At 44.1% G+C, this 20,386-nt stretch overlaps 1 protein-coding gene across 1 annotated transcript in view; it reads left to right on the top strand.

The window, feature by feature from the left end:
- The first annotated feature begins 6,356 nt into the window (after window positions 1–6,356).
- Window positions 6,357–20,386, top strand: part of CILP (cartilage intermediate layer protein) — a 167,036-nt gene continuing 153,006 nt past the window's right edge. The window contains exon 1 of the mRNA XM_069222834.1: window positions 6,357–6,504. The gene's annotated coding sequence lies outside the window, so the exon portion shown is untranslated. The remainder of the gene's footprint in view (window positions 6,505–20,386) is intronic.

The raw sequence follows: 20,386 nt of genomic DNA, 5'->3' as shown, positions 1-20,386 counted from the left end.
GTGGGCTTCAGCCCCTTTGAACTCCTATTTTGGTACCCTGTAAGAGGTCCTCTAACACTTGTAAAGGAGGGTTGGGAACAACCTTTAAAAGCTCCTAAGCAAGACATAGTGGACTATGTACTTGGCCTAAGATCCAGAATGGCTGAGTACATGAAAAAGGCCAGTAAAAACCTTCAGGCCAACCAAGAGCTCCAAAAGCAATGGCATGACCAGAAGGTTGTTCTGATTCAGTACCAACCAGGACAGAAGGTGTGGGTCTTGGAGCCTGTGGCCCCAAGAGCCCTCCAAGACAAATGGAGTGGACCCCACATCATTGTTGAAAAGAAGGGAGAAGTCACCTACTTGGTTGACTTGGGCACTGCCAGGAGTCCCCTTAGGGTGCTCCATGTCAATTGCCTGAAACCCTACTATGACAGGGCTGATCTCACCCTGCTCATGGCAACAGATGAAGGACAGGAAGAAGAGAGTGACCCTCTCCCTGATCTCTTCTCTTCCACAGAACAAGATGCTCTGGTGGAAGGTGTAGTTTTGGCAGACTGTCTTACTGCTGAGCAGAAAGACCACCGCATAAATCTCCTGGGTCAGTTTTCTGAACTCTTCTCTACTGTGCCAGGCACCACTTCTTGGTGTGAGCACACTATAGATACTGGAGACAGGATGCCTGTCAAAAGTAAGATCTATAGGCAGCCTGACCATGTCAGGGACTGCATAAAACAAGAGGTTCAGAAAATGCTTGAACTGGGAGTGGTTGAACACTCTGAAAGCCCATGGGCCTCTCCTGTGGTGCTTGTACCAAAGCCTCACTCAAAAGATGGGAAAAGAGAAATGAGGTTTTGTGTAGATTACAGAGGTCTCAACCAGGTAACTAAAACTGATGCTCACCCTATACCCAGGGCAGATGAGCTCATAGATACACTGGCATCTGCCAAGTATCTAAGCACCTTTGATTTGACTGCAGGGTATTGGCAGATGAAGTCGTCAGAGGATGCTAAAGCAAAAACTGCATTTTCGACTATTGGAGGGCACTACCATTTCACAGTAATGCCCTTTGGTTTGAAAAATGCACCTACCACTTTTCAGAGGTTGGTGAATACAGTCCTGAAAGGGTTGGAGGCTTTTAGTGCAGCATATCTAGATGATATAGCTGTCTTTAGCTCCACCTGGGATGATCACCTGGTCCACCTATGGAAAGTTTTGGAGGCCCTGCAAAAGGCAGGCCTCACTATCAAGGCTTCAAAGTGCCAGATAGGGCAGGGGAATCTGGGACACCTTGTAGGTGGAGAACAGATTGCACCACTTCAGGGGAAAATCCAAACTATTATAGATTGGGTTCCCCCTACAACTCAGACCCAGGTGAGAGCCTTCTTAGGGCTCACTGGGTATTACAGGAGGTTCATAAAGAACTATGGCTCCATAGCAGCCCCTCTTAATGATCTCACTTCTAAGAAAATGCCTAAAAAGGTATTGTGGACAGCTAGTTGTCAGAAAGCTTTTGAGGAGCTGAAACAGGCCATGTGCACTGCACCTGTCCCAAAAAGCCCATGTTACTCCAAGAAATTCATTGTTCAAACTGATGCATCTGAATTAGGGGTAGGGGCAGTTTTATCACAACTCAGTTCTGAGGGCCAGGATCAACCTGTTGCTTTTATCAGCAGGAGGTTGACCCCTAGAGAAAAGCGTTGGTCTGCCAAAGAGAGGGAGGCCTTTGCTGTGGTCTGGGCACTGAAGAAGTTGAGGCCATACCTGTTTGGCACTCACTTCATTGTTCAGACAGACCACAACCCTCTACTTTGGCTAAAACAAATGAAAGGTGAAAACCCTAAATTGTTGAGGTGGTCCATATCTCTACAGGGAATGGACTGGACTATACAGTGGAACATAGACCTGGGAGTACCCACCCCAATGCAGATGGACTCTCCAGATATTTCCACTTAGACAATGAAGACTCATCAGGTCATGGCTAGTCTTATTGTCCTTCGTTTGGGGGGGGGGTTGTGTAGGAAAGTACCATCTTGCCTGGCATGTTACCCCCATATTTCACTGTATATATGTTGTTTTAGTGTATGTGTCACTGGGACCCTGCCAGCCAGGGCCCCAGTGCTCATAAGTGTGCCCTGTATGTGTTCCCTGTGTGATGACTAACTGTCTCACTGAGGCTCTGCTAACCAGAACCTCAGTGGTTATGCTCTCTCTGCTTTCCAAATTGTCACTAACAGGCTAGTGACCAATTTTGCCAATTCACATTGGCATACTGGAACACCCTTATAATTCCCTAGTATATGGTACTGAGGTACCCAGGGTATTGGGGTTCCAGGAGAGCCCTATGGGCTGCAGCATTTCTTTTGCCACCCATAGGGAGCTCTGACAATTCTTACACAGGCATGCCACTGCAGCCTGAGTGAAATAAAGTCCACGTTATTTCACAGCCATTTACCACTGCACTTAAGTAACTTATAAGTCCCCTATATGTCTAACCTTTACCTGGTAAAGGTTGGGTGCTAAGTTACTTAGTGTGTGGGCACCCTGGCACTAGCCAAGGTGCCCCCACATCGTTCAGGGCAAATTCCCCGGACTTTGTGAGTGCGGGGACACCATTACACGCGGGCACTATACATATGTCACAACATATGTATAGCGTCACAATGGTAACTCCGAACATGGCCATGTAACATGTCTAGGATCATGGAATTGTCACCCCAATGCCATTCTGGCATTGGGGAGACAATTCCATGATCCCCAGAGTCTCTAGCTCAGACCCGGGTACTGCCAAACTACCTTTCCAGGGGTTTCACTGCAGCTGCTGCTGCTGCCAACCCCTCAGACAGGTTTCTGCCCTCCTGGGGTCCAGCCAGGCTTGGCCCAGGAATGCAGAACAAAGGACTACCTCAGAGAGAGGGTGTTACACCCTCTCCCTTTGGAAAAAGGTGTCAGGGCTGGGGAGGAGTAGCCTCCTCCAGCCTCTGGAAATGCTTTGATGGGCACAGATGGTGCCCATCTCTGCATAAGCCAGTCTACACCGGTTCAGGGATCCCCCAGCCCTGCTCTGGTGCGAAACTGGACAAAGGAAAGGGGAGTGACCACTCCCCTGACCTGCACCTCCCAGGGGAGGTGACCAGAGCTCCTCCAGTGTGCTCCAGACCTCTGCCATCTTGGAAACAGAGGTGCTGCTGGCACACTGGACTGCTCTGAGTGGCCAGTGCCAGCAGGTGACGTCAGAGACTCCTTCTGATAGGCTCTTACCTATGTTGCTAGCCTATCCTCCTTCCTAGGTAGCTAAACCTCCTTTTCTGGCTATTTAGGGTCTCTGCTTTGGGGAGTTCTTGAGATAACGAATGCAAGAGCTCATCAGAGTTCCTCTGCATCTCTCTCTTCACCTTCTGCCAAAGATCGACCGCTGACTGCTCAGGACGCCTGCAAAACCGCAACAAAGTAGCAAAAACGACTACTGCATCCTTGTATCGCTGATCCTGCCGCCTTCTCGACTGTTTTCCTGGTGGTGCATGCTCTGGGGGTAGCCTGCCTCCTCTCTGCACTAGGAGCTCTGAAGAAACCTCCCGTGGGTCGACGGAATCTTCCCCCTGCAACCGCAGGCAAAAAAAGACTGCATCACCGGTCCTCTGGGTCCCCTCTCAGCACGACGAGCGTGGTCCCTGGAACTCAGCAACTCTGTCCAAGTGTCTCCCACAGTCCATTGACTCTTCAGTCCAGGTTTGGTGGAGGTAAGTCCTTGCCTCCCCACGCTAGACTGCATTGCTGGGTACCGCGTGATCTGCAGCTGCTCCAGCTCCTGTGCACTCTTACAGGATTTCCTTCGTGCACAACCATGCCTGGGTCCCCGACACTCTAACCTGCAGTGCACAACCTCCTGAGTTGTCCTCTGGCGTCGTGGGACTCCCTTTTGTGTCTTCGTGTGAGCTCCAGTTCACTCCTCTTCTAAGTGCCTGTTCCGGTACTTCTGCGGGTGCTGCCTGCTTCTGTGAGGGCTCCCTGACTTGCTGGGCGCCCCCTCTGTCTCCTCATCCAAGTGGCGACATCCTGGTCCCTCCTGGGCCACAGCAGCATCCAAAAACCCTAACCGCGACCCTTGCAGCTAGCAAGGCATGTTTGCAGTCTTTCTGCGTGGGAACACATCTGCAAGCTTCTTCACGACGTGGGACATCCATCCTCCAAAGGGGAAGTTTCAAGCCCTCTTCGTTCTTACAGAATCCACAGCTTCTACCATCCGGTGGCAGCTTCTTTGCACCCTCAGCTGGCATTTCCTGGGCATCTGCCCAATCTCGACTTTGTCGCGACTCTTGGACTTGGTCCCTTTGTTTCACAGGTACTCTCGTCCGGAAATCCACTTTGGTTGCATTGCTGGTGTTGGTCTTCCTTGCAGAATTCCCCTATCACGACTTCTGTGCTCTCTGGGGAATATAGGTGCACTTTACACCTACTTTTCAGGGTCTTGGGGTGGGCTATTTTTCTAACCCTCACTGTTTTCTTACAGCCCCAGCGACCCTCTACAAGCTCACATAGGTTTGGGGTCCATTCGTGGTTCGCATTCCATTTTTTGGAGTATATGGTTTGTGTTGCCCCCATACCTATGGGCTCCTATTGCAATCTACTGTAACTTTACATTGCTTGCATTACTTCCTTTTGCTATTACTGCATATTTTTGGTATTGTGTATATTTGGCATCCTCATAATGAGGGTACTCACTGAGATACTTTTGGCATATTGTCATAAAAATAAAGTAGCTTTATTTTTAGTATATCTGTGTATTGTGTTTTCTTAGGATATTGTGCATATGACACCAGTGGTATAGTGGGAACTTTGCATGTCTCCTAGTTCAGCCTAACCTGCTCTGCTATAGCTACCTTCTATCAGCCTAAGCTGCTAGAAACACCTCTTCTACACTAATAAGGGATAACTGGACTTGGTACAGAGTGTAAGTACCCCTTGGTACCCACTACAAGCCAGGCCAGCCTCCTACAGGTGGTATCTGGTGCATCGTGAGACAGCAGCATGAAGGTGGGCTGCTGGAAGTCTAAGTGTTTGCAGGATGCTGTGCGGAGAGCATTTAGAGGAAGCATGGAATGTGTCCTCTTGTACACAATCAATCAGTCAATTTGTAGAGTGCGTTAATCAACCATGAGGTTATCCAGGCACTCGGAGAGTGCGATAGGCTCAGTTGAAAAGACAGGTCTTGGGTGCTTTCCAGGATTCCAGTAAAGATGGGGAGGTGGGAAGCTTCAGGGGGAGGTTGAGCAATGAGTCTCGGCTTACCATATTACCTCTCTTCCTCTCAGGACTGCAGCTATCAACTGAGCTATCAATTGAGCTCTCAATGGTGCAGAAGCACAGTTGAACCCTAAACATTGCTGTATTTTACAACAGCAGCCAGATAGGTCACTTTCCTTGCTTGCACTGGGGCCCTTAGCGTCCTTGCTAATCTACTGCTTCTGCTTCTCTTCCTCCTTTGTCCCTTTGACTTTGGCTACTGGGAGACCAGCTGGCACCACACATATGGTCGAGGCAACTCCTGATTGAGAGAATCGAACCACACCTGCTGACACAAAAACAGGTCAAAATTTGGCGCCTACATTTACCCTTCCCAGTGTGAGCTTTGCCTTGACTTCATAAAGCACTGGCTGATAATTAACAGCTGTTAATGACTACAGCAAAATAATATCCACATTAAAATTTAAACTTTCGAAACTAAGGATCAAAACATTGCCTTATCCTTTTGGTATCAATAAATCAGGATTAGTAAAGGGTGGCTAATCGCCCTACAGGGTATCCAGGCACTGGAAGGTCCCAGGGGCTCATTCAAACAGCCAGGCCTTGAGGGGCCTTCAGAATTCTTTAAGTGACCTGATAGTCCCGAGTTGCGTGGAGAGGCCGCACAAAAAAACGGGGGAAAAAGCAAGGAGAAAACAGAGAAAATGAGGAAAAAGCTAAGAGAAGGCATAAAGAAGGGGGGGAAGCAAGGAGAGAGTCGTGCGAACGACGGAAAAGCAAGCAGAAGGCAGTCGAAAAACAGGGAAACTGCAAGGAAAAGGAACAGGATTAGAGCGATGCACAAGTATGGGGGAGCTGGGCCTGGAACCTCTAAATCTGTAAAATACGGTCACTGCTGAAAATCTGTTGCAGCAAACGCCTTAACCCCCAAAAGTACCTAACCAGTGCTGGCTTCCCTGCCAGACATGTTCCGGTGTTTTGGCCTTGTGGAACCAGTCGGGAAAGTGGCTTCCCCTCCCACGCTTTATCTGAGCCGGGATGGGGGTGTTTGTGGCATGTTTCAGTCCGGGCTTCCCTCAGCCCACACGTGTTTTCCTCGGTGTCCGATGGCTGGTGCCCCTCCTGGGCGGCGAGCTATGCGGAGTATATAAGGATTTCCCTGCACTCACACGCACACAGAGAGCGACGGCCCTTCTGCTGTCCGACAAGCTGCCTGCCGGTGAAGCTGTGCACACTGTCTGGGAAGGACAGGACACGCTCCCCCGACACTGCTCCCGAGCTGTAAGTCCCTAGAGGGGCGCCTCCCTCCGCATGAACTTTCTAAATTAAGTTTGAAACGGGAAGACTCACTTTTTCTAATATTGACGACATTTCCAATCTGAGTGCGAGTGCCTGATTTATATATATATATTTTTAAACTATTAATGGATTCATATTCTATCTGTATTCGTTGTAATTAGTTTCCGAGACGTGTGGTGAATTTTAATAATTGCATTTGAGAGTTTAGATAATGATATTTTTTTCTGTGAGATTTTGGGTGATTTTAGGTCTAGAAAAGTATGTGAGATGTCGTGTAACCTTTTGGGTGCTCCAGATGAGTGAGAGCGCCGTGGAGACCTCATACCGACTGAGGACAATATCCAGATCGTGCGAGGGTCAACAGTGGTGCAGAAGAGAGGGGGGTTGTGATCTTTGTTAAGCACAGTGCCCACCAGTGCCAGCTTCATAAATTACCCATCAGTGCCCGTTCCTCGAACTGCCCACAGAGAGTTCGTCATGCTACCGGTCGGTTCCAGCGCCACCAGTGCACGTTCCCCATGCTGCCCACCAATGGTAGCGCCTCGCACGAGGAGCTAGTGCCATTCTGTTCACTGACCAGTAGATCCAGCATCTCACACAGCTCTGCAGAACCATCCCCGCACTCTGCCCACCGCATTCACACAGTGGACATCAATGAAGGTGCCTTACCATCTCAGACTACCTAACAGTTCCACCTTCTTACACTGACTGCCAGCTGTAGCAAATATTGCCCACCATTGTCTGGTTTTCACAGAGACCCAAAGTTTCAGCACCTCATACTGCCTATCAGTGTCATCTTCTCAAGCTGATTCCCTAGCCAGCTCTACTGCCCTTCAGTGCCAGCTGTTCACACTGACCCCTAGATCCTCACATTGCCCACCAAAGCCAGCTATTAACACTGACACTCAGTTCCAGCTCCTTATACAGCCCACGAGTGGCATCTTCTTACACTGACCCCCCCAGTCCCAGTTCCTCCCACTTCCCACCAGCGCCACCATCTCACACAGACCCCCAGTTCCAGCTCCTCATGCTGCCCACTGGTGTCATCTTCTTACACTGACCCCCAGTTCCAACTCCTCATCCTACCCACCAGCATCATCTTCTTATACTGACCCCTCCTCCCAGGCTTTATTGCCCAACAGTGCCAGCTTCACACGCTGGCCCTCAGCTCCAGTTACTCAAACTGGCCACAAGTGTCTTTTCCTCACACTGACCCCAGCTCATCATACTTCCTGCTAGTGCTAACGTTTCACACTGATCTCCAGTCCCAGCTCCTCATACTGCCCACCAATGTCATCTAACACTGACCTCCAGCTCCTCATATCGGTCAACCCAGTCACTCTCCGTCAAAGTCCAATGTGTGAGAAATGTATACTTCACATAACACAGAGAGGTGCTCCTTCTTGACTCTAGAAGTAACTTGAAATGTCAGTGGGACCACATGCAACTCCAGTCACAAATCACTGATACATGCCATTCAAAATTGCAAATTTGCAATTTGGAAACAGTCTTAAAGTCATTTTATGAGTTAAAAACATTTTCTGACTCATAAAAGGGCTTTAGGACCAGATGTAGCAAAGGGTTTTACCCATTCTGTGTCCATGGGAAAATGTGTTCGTATATATGGCCCTTAGTACATTGTAAAAATCCCTTTTGCGGTCGCAAACTCTGTGATTGCATGTATCACAAGGTTTGAGACAGCAGAAGGACTTTGCACACATACTGCACATAGACAGACGTGAATGGTAGGTCGCTGAATGTCACCTTCCTTAGTAAAGGCCTGGGCTAGGCATGTGAATTCAGACAGTTTATACGTTTTCAGTCAAGCACCTCAAGTCCCCTGAACTTCCTTCTCTTGCAAGAGGAGCTCCGGTTTCCTGATTCCATCGGAAAAATCAACATAACACAACCGGAGACCAGCAAATCTTTGGTTTGGAAATAGTTGTTGTGTCTGTAACTGAGAACCTAATGCATTTTCCAGGACACCAGTACTTCCTGTGGCAGCTTTTGGAGGGGCTTTCAGATCCAGTTCCAAAGTTTGAAGCAACTGTGGCTTTTCACTGTCTGAGCCTTTGTTGAGCTGGGTGACAGTTTAGTTCAGTGGGTTAATGCACCTGCCTGAAATCTTTAAATGCAGTGCTTAATAAAAAAAAAAAACTAATAATTTGTAGGGTCCAAAGCTTTTTTCTCACATCTGCTGCTGGATCCGCGCTTCTAAATAGTGGGGCTGCTGAATTATGAGGCTGACTAGGCTAGATTCCTTTGAAACCTTCCCCTCAACCCTTTATCTCACTCGTGTAGGCTCTTTCCCTTTGTCACTGTTTTTGCATCTTTCTCTTCCCAATAGACACCTCCTTCGCTGCTTTTCTCTTTTTTTTTGGTCAAAGTTTGATGATGAGAACTCACTTCCAGTGCCCAAAAATTGGTGCTGGTGGGTCCCACCTGCAGCCACCGGCTCACGTTATGCACTCTTTATATGTAAACTGTTGATCAGAGAGGTCTGAGGTGCAGCAGGGCCGACAGAGACCCTCAGCTTTCAGATGTGCTGAGTCCGTAGTTCTTCACAACGTTGGAAGAGGAAATCCATGCACTTTTTCATACCATTCCCCTCTCACCTGAACAAGAAATGACTTGATGGTCATGCATTCAGGGGGATAGAAGCTGATGACAGTAGAATATTTGTGGAGTTAAACGAATTGTAAATACGACCCATGTGTATTCCAGCTGTAACCGGAGTTTATATGATTGTGAAACTATTTATTTATAATACATGTGAGACTGCAGTTCCCGAATAATAGTCTGTATCTGATTTCATTATTACAGGCGACTTCTGACATCGCTAGTCACCTGCAATAATAAAATGATGTAGCTGCTTCATTGTATTAGGTTACTACAACTTAGTTTTAAGTGACAAAGCCAACTACCAGAGCCAGCAGCCAGGCTAGGGAGAAAGGCAGGTAACTGACCAGAATTACAGCTGCAATTGAAACTAAAAAAACAGGAACTGGCATTTTTTTCTTCTGATATCTTTTTCAAAAACAGAAAAAGTCAGCAGAAAGGAGATGTTTATGGAAACATGCTTATATTTCACAGGCTATAGTTAATTACAGGAAAGACAGACTCTGCATGTTTCATCTCATTCTGAGGTACAGCATGCTCGCTTTAGACTGACTTACCTTAAACTGATTGTCAATTATTAACTTCTTTTAGGTGAGTTTAATTTAGCAGTAAAGATTTTGTGTTTATTCTTGTAAGCAATGAACATGAAATACCAAACACCAAGGATTTAAGTGTCTTGAAAGGAGGGTGGTGGCGTGATCGAGCACTCTTAGGAATAAAGTACCCTCTACCTTATATATTAAAAGGAAACTGGAAGTCACCTCAAAGTTCCATGACCTTTTAAAAGAACTCAGCCTTCACCTTCTTTCCTTTATATGGTCATGGAAGTCCTAGTGACTCGCAAAATCCCTATAACGTAAAGCACTGAGTTTTTTTATTCAATATATTATGTTTACCTTTACTATATGACCTTTACCGACTTCCAGTCACCTCATTCAAATGAAATTACCCATACTTAATTTCTTATGAAAAAATTGAGGTCAAAGTTTGCGTAATGTCACATCCTGTGATAGCAGCAACAGATCAAGCGGGTGAAGAATATTACCCCCTCTACTTTTACGCTTTTAATCAACTTATGTGCGCATGACACATCCCTTAATATTCACCTAAGTGAGAACCAGCGAATTAAAAATAGTATTTTTATTTATTTCGCTAATAACGCAGTTATGCGTAATGCACTGAACAGAAAGGTGCAGTGCCTTTAACGATGGCGGCGTATTGTGGGATGTTGTGTACCTTGTAGGGGAGAAGCATTCACGGTGTCACCTTATGAGTTTGCAAGGCCTGAGCAAGAATCATGGCCAGTCATCATCTTAACTGCTGCTTATTGCAGATTATGTTTTGGCCTCTAGGCGCCATGTCGAAAAAATGGATAAACATACTGAAAGCTCCATCCTCCTCCCTTTTACTGGATGTTCTGATAGTGTGCGTTAAAAAAGGAAGCGGAAATCTACAACGAATCCCCTTTGTCTGGAATACGATTTATGTGGAGCCCTGTTCAGAGCCCCTCAAACAGACAGAAAGTCTATCTGCAAAAGCTATTAAGAGACATTGATGGTGTGTGAGCAGAGGGGGAGGGGTTAGCTTCGCCCTTGAAGAATGAACCCCAGGAGTCAGTAGCACTGGATGTATTTCTCATTAAAGGATTATTTCCTGGTACAGGAAACATTAGCTATTCCTTCCACTTCTTCAGTGAAAGTTCCACTCATCATTTTTAGCAAACAAATATACATGTGCTTAGGGGTTGGAACAAATATTTCCTGTCCGTGTTGAAGCCTGTAATTCATGTACTTGTGTTGATTTAAATTAAGGTAAACCCGCAGGGCAATAGCACGTGGGTGTGTGTGTCGGGGGAGTGGTGGGGGGAGGGAGTCTAACTGCAGACAGTCTTCTACCATGAGGTCAAAGGTCACATCTGGACTATGGTGTTTGACCAGCACAAAACTCTCACTCTGTGGGTCCAGTGTGAGTTCAGCTGGTGGTGTCACTAATACGGGGTATTTCTATTTCATGGGCATCTGTTCCATTGCACTCTGGGAGTTCGTGTTAATAGCCTGACACATGGCCTGATGCAATGGCATCTCAGACTCCTCATCTGATCACCAAGTGCAGCTTGGCGATTTCATTATCGTTTTAGAGCAGTGATATATTGTAGATGTGGCACTCTCAGTTATCGTACAGTAATATTTATCATACCCCATTACATTTCCTTAGAAAGAAGTGGAGGGCTTATTGTGCTGGCACCATGAGCAAAACCTACAAAAAATTCAAAAGGCTCAGATTCTGCCTACTCCTAGGCTTAAGAAAGTAAACTTTTTGAGCAGGGGTTTGCGCCCCATACCTCTCTTATGTTCCCAAAAGTGGGCGAGCACCAGTTGGCTGGGCTAGCTCTAGTCAGGTCAAGGCTCCGATTCTAGTCAGACTGGCACCCTCCACATGCAAGGGTGAGAGGGGAAGCTGTCGTTCAGCTGCTGCTGGGACAGCACTAGAATGATTCAGCCCATCCGGAGCTACCCTCCTGTTCCCACCCCTCCACGCGAGCCTCCACGCCCGCCCAATACTTTCCTTAGATGCCAGAGACCCTCCCTCTTTTTACTTTACCTGACATGTCATGTCAACATTCTGCCTTTCTAGAACTTTCCTCCAGACACTATCACTTCATTGTTAGTAATGAATTGCATTTTAGGGTAAAATAAGAGATAAAGAGCTACTATGCTGGAAGGAGACCTATTGGCTTCTCTTTTTTGAGCTAGGACGGCCGCATGTCATGGATTCTCATTTTGCTCAGCCTTAGTCCAGCACTCCTTTGGCCTGCAGACTTTGTGAAAACAGCTTTTCTATGCTTCTTGACATAATAATAATATTGATGTCCCCTACCTGCTTTCTTCCTATTACCCACCGCCCATTAACTCTACCATCACTTATAACAAGTGGGCATTGATCCAAAACAATAATAACCAACAGGTGTTATTTCCTGTGTAGATACCTCCAAATACACCCTCTCTGAATGTCAATCACTCAATCAAGACTTATACAGCATGGCTTGTCATCCCTGGTGGGAGTTTCAGGTGCTGTTGGGGTTCTGCAAACATTGGCTGGGTGGGAATGTTGGTTGGAGAACCAGGTTTTGAGCTTCTTCTGGAAATCCTGTAGGAAAGGGCAGGTTTGCAGATGGAGGGGGAGGTTGTTCCAGTCTTTGGGTGTGATGTGGGAGAAAGATCGGCCTCCGGAGCGGTTGTTTTGGATGTTGAGTACTTGTGCCTGGGCGAGGGAGGAGGAGTGAAGTTCTCTCATTGGTTGGTGGAAGGAAAGGAGGTTGTTGAGGTAGGTGGGACCTGAGTTGTGGAGGGCTTTGTAGGTGTGGGCGAGGAGTGTGTGGATGTCCCCAGCAAAGTGTGCTGATTGAGTCTATTGGGTACTGCAGCTCACGTGCCCTGGCAGAGCAGAGCCCCTGCCTATCGTATTCACCTATGAACTCTGGCCCTGGGTCCTGTAGGAACATTTTTGGAAAGATCAAACAACCCCCTCCTACATCAAGGCTGGTCACAGTGCCTGGGGCTAGCCTTTCTGATTCCTGGGCACTTGGTATCAACCTGCAGATCCTCACCATTGCCAAAATACCACCTACAACCTGCTCTTTTGTTCTTTTGAATTGGAACTACGTAGAGCCCTGCCAACTACAAAAATCTAACCATTCCCTGCTACTTCAAGGCTGGCTTCAGATTCTCAGTCCAATCTGACTTATCATGTACATAATGTGAGTTTACCTCTGTCTTATCAGTGACAGTCTCATTGATGTTCTTGTCTTGTCTGCAGGTGGCAGTCAGCGCATTGGGCGTATTGCGTCTGCTGTTGTTTTCACCCTGTTACAGCTATGATTGAGTAATAAAGGGCAGTCCAGGGCAGTGAGGTTTGTATCCTTTGGCAGCTGGGGAGGAATACTACTCACAATAGTCGCAGTGACATTTTTATCTTCTTACAGCTATGGCTGTACTGCGCTTGTGTTAGTCCCAGTGATTACATCATCATACAGCAGGAGTGTGTAATTTATGTTTGGCTGTTCCAGTGATGTCTTCATTCTCCATCAGTGGGGGTGTTGTGGCTTTGGCAGTCCCAACAATGTCATCTTCCAGTGACAGATGACTATATTGTAACCTGTGGTAGTCCAAATAACGCTCCTATCGTGTAGCAGCGGTCGCTGTATTGCACTTGCTGTTGACCCAGTGATGATATTTCAGTGATAGCTGAAGATTTCTTTTTAACCTCTAACTGCAAGAGCACTTGATATTTCCCTCTTTTGGCATCCTCAGTGGTGATATTACCTTATTACGAGACCCCCTCGGCAAAATCAACTGAACAGTAGTGCATAATAGAACTATGTTGCTCCCTTATGCAGAACCAAATTCCAGCACCTTCATTTTAAGAGGTTTTTACAGCATTTCACTCAACCCATTATCTCGAGGAGAATGCTCTTCATCAATCTGAATAGGCTGGCCCTACACCCTTAAAAGTTATCATCAAAAAAGGAAGAAAGGAAAAACGGGGCTCTAGGCCCTACCCGACTGCCCACCACAATTTTCAAATCAAATAGCCAGTTGTGGACCAAGGCAATGAGCAGGGTCTTCCATAAGCTCTTCTTCAGTGGCTTGGTCCTCCTATCCTGGCAGGTGTCGTATATTGTCCTCATCCACAAAAAGGGAGTAAGGAGGACCAAGCAAACTACAGATTGATAGCCGTGCTTGACATGGAGGCCAACCTCTTTGCATCATTGATTTTGCAGGATTGTGAATTCTGGGCAACCATATGCAGCCTTCATATCATGGTTCTAGACCAGCTTTCGAAAAAACACTGGCACAATTGACAACATCGAGGCCCTCGCCTAACTAATCAGTGCTTCACAGATTACTTTAAACAAATGATAGCATCAACAAAGGCTGCGTATAGCATAAATTGAGCAACTGGGGCTTGCCAGTCAAAATACTAAACCCTACCATTGCTTTGTATTCCAACTGAACACAAGTGAAACTCAGCAGCAATGATACTCTGTCCAACACAATGAATATAAATAAAGGGCTAGAAGAGGGATCAGTGCTCGCCCCATCCTCTTTAATTTATTTATCCCCGACATGGAGCCAGTTGTGAAAAACCCTAAGGCCTACCCCCCAAAACTCAACAGACAACAACTTTACATCCTTCAGTATGCTGATGTCACAATATTGTTGGATTATTCAGCAATTGGTCTTCATGATTCACTTAACAATTTGGGCTCTTATTGCAAGGCCAACAGCCTAGAAATAAATTCTGAAAAAACAAAAATTGTGACCTCCTCACAGATCTGTAAGAAGCACTCTTGGACATGGAAACTAGGGCAACATATCATTTTTAGTACCAATTCATACAAATATCTTGACATTGAATTTAAAGCCTCGGGCATGACCAAACCCCTTATTGAAGCTCTCATAAAGAAGGTGAAAGGCATTGCAGTTGCATTAAGCAAAGTGGCAAATACCCTCACAGGTCCCTCCCTTTGGCCTCTATTGCAGGTCATAAAGCAATCAAGGCTATTTAAATCAATCTTTAGACCCCCAAACTCCACCAGGGAAGCCCAGAGTCATCTGGAATTTGGCTGAAGCTCTGGTTCAAATAAAAAAAAGGGAAAAGGTGGGAGCTTCAAATTCCTTCTCATTCAGGACTTCACAAGCTCCCCTGCATGTCCTTCCCTTGGCAAACTGCCAAAGAGAAGACCCTCATAGTTCTTCAGATGTTCCAACCATGGTCCTTGAACATCTCCTATGGCTGCTTGAAATGTCTCCTGGGAAGAATTTTGAAAACTCAATCAGCGAAAAACAACCAGCTCATGCTACAAGCCAAGACATACAAACATTTTTAGTACCATCCTATGCAGAGCCACATCCAGAACCCTATTTATCACTGCCCTTGTCAAAGTCATCCAAATTGAAAATGTTAAGACTCTGGATGGGCCTGGACATAGGGGAAGTGGCACAAGGATGGAAATATACAAGCCTAGATACCTCCTGTGGCTTTTGCCCGTACCCAAGAGAATCTTTGGCCAATGTGCTGTGCACCTGCCTCACTTTTGAGTGGAAAGAATTTTGCTGCTCAAACCACTTTTCCAGCAACTAAACATTTGATCCTGCCATGAGACATTTAATCACAGCTACCAGGGAAAAGACTGTAGACTTATGGTGAGAGTCTCAAATTTATGACAAAGTCACAGAGAGAACAATCATCCGCTAAAGGCTGTCAGCTGCTCCCATGAAGCATAAATAACAGGACTTGCACTATGCACATAGCACTTTCTCATAGTCGCTCACTTAATCTAATGTAGATATTTTAAGTCCAAAACTCTCTTTAATCTCATTGCATCAGAGCACCACTGCCATTAGACAAAACCACATTTTAACCTTATTTTAGGACATATCTATTCTTTGTATTTTATTTTTATCTTTAAGAATAAATTACATTGGTTCCACTATATTTTAACGGTTTTCATTAACTATTGCATAAAAAATTATATATATTGTTGTGAGTTTACAGTGCGTACCTGTGCTAGTCCCACACTATCTGAGACTTCAATCTATCTGCTATATCTCTTGTTTTTTGCATTTTTAATAGAGTAGTAAATACCTTGTAGGAAACATAACATAATATAACATGATTAATTTTGAAGGTGCCACTGTTAATCTGGGTGAAAATTCTAAACGTAACATGCATCCAGTTATTGGCATACTTGAGAAGTGCTTCACAAATGTTTTAGAACCACAAACCAACTTTTAGAACAAAAAACCTTAACAACCCATCTACCTTTACTTCACATGAGACGGAGTGATTTTGAATGTAACTAAAGCATATTGTGGTAGCCCACGGTCATTTACAGACAGCAAGTTTTCCATCATTGAAATGGCCACTAAATCTGGACAGGCAAATGATAATGTGTGGAAACTGGGGCTCTCTGAATATTTATCATTTGCGCATCACCTAGTAAAGTGCTTAGATTTGTTTTGATCCTACTAAAATCTGTTTCCAGCACACTTCAGAATTACAAAAATGTGCTTCATTTTTGCTTTCCTAACAGCTGAACGAATACAGTTAATTTACAGGTATTTACATTTTGTTGAGTGTTGCAAAAAAACAACGTCCTACAGCCTCTCCTTTCACACTCCCTGTACTCCACAAGATTGTCACATAATTCGCTTTAAAAATTCCCCTCGCTTGGCAGTCAGAGAAAGAAAAGTAAACATCAGTCTCTCTGTTAAATAGCAAAGCAGCAATTTGTCAAAAGAAATAGCTTGAAATTTGATCTCTGTCTCTGAAGCGCCAAATGTGACAAGAAAAACACAGAATTTGAAGGCGTATTAATTTATTGCTCAGATTTTCATGACTCACCAGAAATCGGCTTGTGACTCACAGTTTGGGAAACGGTGTACTGGAGGCATTACTGTTGCATTCTCTAAGTCTTCTATGCCAAACCCACTGACTTGAGAGAAGAGATTTCAAAGATTAAGAACAACGATGGGAAGCCATTCAAGTCAAAATTGCAGCTAAACAAATATGACATGCATCAATCATAGCAAAATGAATATAACACATACCAGAATAAATATTACATGTTTCAAACAAATGTGATACATGGTAGAATCAATATACTGTGTAACAAAACACAGCAGAAGGAATACATTGCTTAGTGAACAAGTCTGAGTAACTCATATGCTACATTAAACAAAATCCATACTAAAAAATATCAACCATAATGAAATGAATGTGGCACTTGAAAAGAACATAGGAAGCGCTTATACTGTATGAATATGACTAGCACTAAAAAGAATATGACACTGGTTGAAGAGACTGACGTGTTAAGAGGAATATGACATGTTTAAATTAATGTGATGTGCATGAACATAACTTTCAATGAAATAAATATGCCACATGTTAAAATAAACATAATGCATTTTGCAAAGTATGCAATACAAGTTGAAAAGAATATGGTACACCTTGAAATGAACATTACACCTATTGTAATGAATGTGACTAGGGTTGAAATTAGTATTAGCCACATTGATATCAATATGACTCATATTCAAATGAAGATAACACACTTTCAAATGTCTAAACCGCAAATGAAGATTAATATGAGTGATGCTGAAATTAAGATAAACCACATTGAAATTAACAGAACATATGTTCACATGAATATGAAATTAATTGCAATGAGTATGGCAATTGTTAAAATGATTGTGACGATTGCTACAATTTAATGTGGCATGCAATGAAATGAATATGGAATGCATTGAGATGAAAATGACACTCCATCAAACTAGCATGATGTGCTGAAATGAAAATACGATGTATTAAAATTACATGAAACACTTTAAAATAAATATGACAATTGTTAAAACCAATATAATCTGTGCTTAAATAAACATGGTATGCATTGAAAGTAATCTGACCACATTGAAATAAATATGACATACATTGAATTAAGTTTTGTTGACTTTTTGAAATGAATATGGCCCATGTCTAAAATAATACAATATTATTATACATGAAATCCTGTCAGGTAAATGCGGCATGCAGTGAAACGAATAAGGCACATGTTGAACTAAATATGAGCCATGCTTAAATGAATATGCTATGCACTGAAATAATGATGGGCTGGTTTGAAATGAATGTGGCATGTTGAGATTTATATTACATGAACTAAAATGGATATGACGTGGATTTATATTACTGCAACATACACTGAAAAGAAAAGAAATCCTTTTAAAATGCAACACACTGATGTATGAGGTGTTTGAGTGTGTGAGCAATACGAGAACAACCCTATATGCCCACGAGGACCAGGGTAATCATACTAAAATGCAGTTATTGTCCAGTGAGACTCATTTTTCAGAATACCTCTCATGTGACTCTGAGGTATGCAATTTAATTAAACCATTCCTTATCAAATAATTACAAAAACGTAGATGACTCTTTCCTCTTTTTAAGATCCTTCATATGCTTTATATAAACTAGGTACAATATATGCAGTGTAAAAATGGTACAGACAACACTTAAGTGATATATATATATATATATATATACACACAAGTTTACAGATAAAAACTGCACAGAATCCCTGACTGTAAGATAATTCTAAGCAGTTGGATTAAGTATTTGTGTAGAATATCTCCTCGCAGAATTCAATACTAAAACAACCGGTCTCGGGAGCGGTCTCGGCATTTCGACCCATTCAGGTCTCAATGTCTTCTGATTAACGTACCTGTATCAAAATAGAAAAGTACATTAAGTCCATGTACCACCGTTGTCCAACACCTAACACCAAATACCAGACTAATTCATCTACTCACCACACTCTGTATTGAATTATGCAAGGAGAGATTGTATGCAGACAGATACTTATTCCAACTGTTTAGAATTATCTTATAACCGGGTATTCTGTACAGGAACTATGTGTATGATTGTGTATGTGTATATATATAGATATATCCTTTCAACATTTGAGCACTGTGTAGTGTGAGCTATTATTACAACTGCATTGCATGCCTCAGAGTCACATGAGAAGTATTGTGATAAATGAGTCCTATGGGATAATTGTTGCATTCTAGTATGAGGACTTTGAGGCACAAAGATGAAGCATGTTGGGTGTTTTCCTCACCCTCCTGGCTTAATCTTAAGTCTATTTTGCCTGGCTTAGACTTAGAAATTGTATCCTTCACTAGGGCTCCAAAGGGGATATTTGTGGGTTCAGATACAGTGGCAATGGATGTAGTGGTACCTGAAGCTTGGGTGCTGGTAACCGTTGCAGATGCAGCCCTTCTGGTGGAGAGGCAAAGACGCCACTGTGTCCAACAGTGTGTTGTATCTGGTAGTTATTGGCTACAGAGTCCACATGATGCTGATCCTCATGTCCATGTATGATATACTACACTTACTACGAAATAACTTTTTTCAAAGACATGCGAGCAGACGTTTGTTACTTTGTGGGTGACTCCCACAGTGGCCTCTAGGCAGGTAACAGTTATTGTGCACTGATCTACTTACATAGCTTGGACGTTGTGGGTGTTCATCCACGATAATAATGGGCCTAGCAACACCAGGTCCATGATTTCCAGGCCTGATAATTCCAGCTCTGGAATTACCAAGCCTAGTGCTGCACCAGGTAATATCAGATGCAATAAAAGGCCTGGTAATTTCAACGCCAACACACCCAGGAAAACATTTAGTGCATGGATATACAGAGAGCAAATTGGAACACATGGTGAGACAGTGAGTGCTTTGGGGTATATTTGCATACAACACAACAGGTATTTGACGTGCGAAAATGCAGCATAGGATGTGTGAGAAGTTTGGGTAAATGGAGTATGGAGAGTTTGAGTAATATGAAAAGAAGGAGAGTGCGTGGAGCTTGGCGACATAAACAGTGTGGGTCTAGATCGGGGCAAACAAAGAGACAGTTTAAAGAGCTTGCTGCTCAAGTTCATCTAGGGGCCTGGTTACAGGTCAGGCAGAGTGGAATTACGGTTCCATGTGTTCATTTTACTCTGCCCTATTACACATTCTTCCACATGTGGTTTTACAGCATTGGAGTATATCATCTGATTTCACTAGCTGTAAAATTACTGTGCAATATGCCCAGGTGAAATAAAGTATGTGGTTACATTTAATGTAGAAACAAAAATGTATTGGTAATACAGAATTCAGGAAGATTAGAACATTAGTGGGACCTGAGGACCCTTTTCTTCTTACTCAGAGCAGCTAGTAATCTTTGCAAACAACTACAAGAACCCTGTCATACCCCCATAAATTGTGACAGCATTGAATCATGATATATAAACACCAAGGACAACATTTGGTACAGATTTATGAAAAGTGCAGCTGCACCTAGTGCAAGCACCCCTTAGCGTCCCCCAACGCCCCATGGTAGCTCCGTATTTAAAATACGGCGTACCATGGAGGTAGTTAGGATGACTAGCATCATAATCGTTTATGCTAACTTGGCGCTTTGCAGGATTAGCATAACAAATTATGACGCTAATCCTGCAAAGCACCCAGAGGCCCATTGTAATCAATGGGAGACTCTGTTTAATGCCTGCCCTTAGCAGACGTTCAAAAATGCTGATAAAAATGGCGCTAAGGAATCTTGTAGATTCCATTGCAGCATTTTTACAGCTTCCTTACCTCCGGAACACTCGCCTTGCATACATTATGCCTGGGGCAGGCACAA

Source organism: Pleurodeles waltl, chromosome 3_1 (genome assembly GCF_031143425.1).
Source record: "Pleurodeles waltl isolate 20211129_DDA chromosome 3_1, aPleWal1.hap1.20221129, whole genome shotgun sequence".
In the NCBI taxonomy this organism is placed as follows: Eukaryota; Metazoa; Chordata; class Amphibia; order Caudata; family Salamandridae; genus Pleurodeles; species Pleurodeles waltl.
Note: the sequence above shows the minus strand (reverse complement) of the source record. Positions and strands in the feature narration are given on the sequence as shown.